The sequence below is a fragment of the Alosa pseudoharengus genome, unplaced genomic scaffold (assembly GCF_046254945.1).
Source record: "Alosa pseudoharengus isolate Yale_2024_CS ecotype anadromous, Long Island Sound unplaced genomic scaffold, YU_APseudo_1.1 YU_APseudo_1.1_scf_1, whole genome shotgun sequence".
NCBI classification, from domain to species: domain Eukaryota; kingdom Metazoa; phylum Chordata; class Actinopteri; order Clupeiformes; family Clupeidae; genus Alosa; species Alosa pseudoharengus.
Genome location: NW_027468564.1, coordinates 14392270 through 14395880, shown reverse-complemented (window position 1 = coordinate 14395880; position 3611 = coordinate 14392270).

Sequence of the window (3611 nt, the reverse complement as noted above, 5' to 3'; positions counted from 1 at the left end):
GTTCAGCTCAAGCATTATCAATGAGCGCTGTCCATGGTTATGAACAGCAAGGAACGGATGCCATGAAACGGAGTATGATTGGATAACATGAAATGGCGTATGATTGGATAACATGAAACAGAGTATGATTGGATAACATGAAATGGCGTATGATTGGATAACATGAAACGGAGAATGATTGGATAACACGAAATGGCGTATGATTGGATAACACGAAACGGAGTATGATTGTGTTATATGAAACGGAGTATGATTCTGTTATATGAAACAGAGAATGATTGGATAACACGAAACAGAGTATGATTGTGTTATATGAAACGGAGTAGGATTGGATAACACAAAACGGAGTATGATTGTGTTATATGAAACGGAGTATGATTGGATGACATGAAATGGCGTATGATTGGATGACATGAAATGGCGTATGATTGGATAACCTGAAACGGAGTATGATTGGATAACATGAAACGGAGTATGACTGTGTTATATGAAACGGAGTATGATTGGATAACACGAAACGGAGTATGATTGGATAACGGAGTAGGATTGGATAATGGAGTAAGATTGGATGTATGATTGGATAACATGAAATGGAGTATGATTGGATAACCTGAAACGGAGTATGATTGGATAACACGAAACGGAGTATGATTGGATAACGGAGTATGATTGGATAACGGAGTATGATTGGATGTATGATTGGATAACGGAGTATGATTGGATGTATGATTGGATAACGGAGTAGGAGTGGATGTATGATTGAATAACGGAGTATGATTGGATAACGGAGCATGCTTGGATAACGGAGTTATGATTGGATAACTGAGTATGATTGGATGATGGAGTTATGATTGGATAACGGAGTATGATTGGATAATGGAGTATGTATGATTGGATAACGGAGCATGATTGGATAACAGAGTTTGATTGGATTGGATAACTTATAATGGAGTATGATTGGATAAAACAGTATGTATGATTGGACACTCACACACACACACACACACACACTCATGAGTATTGACAAACGAGCAATAAATGAACAGATTGGAGAAAAAGTGGCTTTTCTAGGCTAGTGAGTATATACAAGGTGCCAACAGGAACCCCATGCAGTGGTAGGAGGGCTCAGAGAGAGAGTGTGTGTGTGTGTGTGTGTGTGTGTGTGTGTGTCGGGGGGTGATCATTTAATTTAATAGGAATGCCATGCAGGGACAAGCCCGACTGAGAAGGGTGTTGGAATCACATACACATTCACACAATCACTAGCCCCCCCCCCCCCACACACACAAACACACAGACACACACACACACTACGCTCCACACACACACACACACACGCACACACACACACACACACACACACACACATCTAGATGTTTCTGCAGTTTCTGCAGTGTGAGTGTGTGTGTGTGTGTGTGTGTGTGTGTGGGTGGGTGGGTAGAGTAGTGTGTGTGTGTGTGTGTGTAAGAGAGAGAGAGAGAGAGTGAGTGTGTGTGTGTGTGTGTGTTAGTGTAAGAGAGAGAGAGAGAGAGAGAGAGAGAGAGAGAGAGAGAGAGAGAAAGTAGGCCTGTTGCCTGTAGTCAGTGGGCTCTAGGATCAGAAAAAAGGGCAACAGACACACACACACACACACACACACACACACACACACCCCACACCCCACACACACACACACCCCCCCACCCCAGACACACACACACACACACCCCACCCCCCCACCCCAGACACACACACACACACATACACACACACACCCCACACACACACCCCACCCCCCCACCCCAGACACACACACACACACATACACACACACACACACACACACACACTCACACACACACACACAAACACTCACACACACACACACACACACACACAAACACTCACACACACACACACACACACACACACACTCACACACACACACACACACACACACACACACCACACACACACACACACACCCCACACACACAGAGGCAACAGAGCGGTCCATATTACTATTCAGCGTGCATGCCAAACTAAAACCACTGACCCATACGGTGAAAACACTCATCTCTACTGGGATGGCACACACACATACATACACACACACACACACACATACACACTTACGGTGAAAACACTAATCTCTAGTAGGATGGCTTGAGTAAACCCTGTAGCTGACACACACACACTCTGTCTAACACACACACACACATAACCATGTACGTACACACACACAGACAATCATGACACACACACACACACACACACACACAATCATGTACATACACACCCAAACACAAACACACACTATATGTCTGTCTAACTGCTAGGATACATACTAGGATACATATGTCCACACACACACACACACACACAATCATGTACATACACATACACACCCAAACACAAACACACGCACACACTATATGTCTGTCTAACTGCTAGGATACATACTAGGATACATATGTCCACACACACACACACACACACACACACACACACACACACAGAGAGAGAGAGAGCAGCAGCAGCAACGCTGGGTCAGTATAGAGTCCGCTGAGTCGCACAGAATACTAATCTCCCTCGTGCAGCCACTGTTGCTGCGCTAGCCCGTGCCACACACACACACACACACACACACACAGTCGCTGTTGCTGCGCTAGCCAGTCCAAATCGCCCTAACCATCGTTTCTCTCTCTCTCTCTATCTCGCATACACACACACACACACACACACACACACACACACACACACACACACATTCAATCTATCTATATCTCTCCCTCTCACACACACTCGCGCCAAATTGCCGAGTTCCCCTCTGCTTTCCTCTCGTCATACAGCTGACAGCCGTGTCTGTGCGCGTGCAGGCGAATCGGCACTGGCGTGATCACCGACAACTGCATGTGTGGAAAGCTAATCAGGGCGCGAGTCGCGCTCTATCCTTCATTGCGCAGGCGGGCGTACAGGACGGTGTGTGTGTGTGTGTGTGTGTGTGTGTTTGTGTGATGAGAGAGGCTCGCTCGCGTCCAGGCGCGTCTTACCTTCACCGCAGACGCCAGACTCCTATCCGAAATGTGCGCGAGGAAGGGTCGGCACCTCTCTTCCCCGCTCTCGAGAGCTCCCCCCGACTCAGTCGCTCGCTCGCTCACTCCGTCCCTGTCTGTCTCGTTCCCCGTCGCGTGGAGACAAGCACGAGCTCCGGTGCTGATTAGATGTAGGCTGCTGGGTGATCGGTGCGTCGTCAGGTCGGGACAGACGAACGCTGGAAAGCCGCCGTGTTAGTCGCGAGCTCACTGCGGCAGCTGCAAATCTCTTTCTCCCCTGTCTCCCCCCCTCCGTTCTCTCTCTTTTTCTCTCTTCCTCTCTCCTCTCTCTCTCTCTCTTTCTCTCTCCCCGCCGACGGCTGCTGATCGATGCGGGGTGGAAACGGGTGATTGAGAGCTCGAGCGCTGCTTTCCTTTCTGTTGCGCGCCTGCTTATTACGGTCAGCCAGCGTAGTCTCTCTCTCGCTCTTTCTCTCTCTCTCTCTCTCTCTCTCTCTCGCTCTTTCTCTCTCTCTCTCTTCTCCTCTTCTCTTCTCTCTCTCTCCTCCCAGCGGAAACACTAAAGCGCCAAGCCAG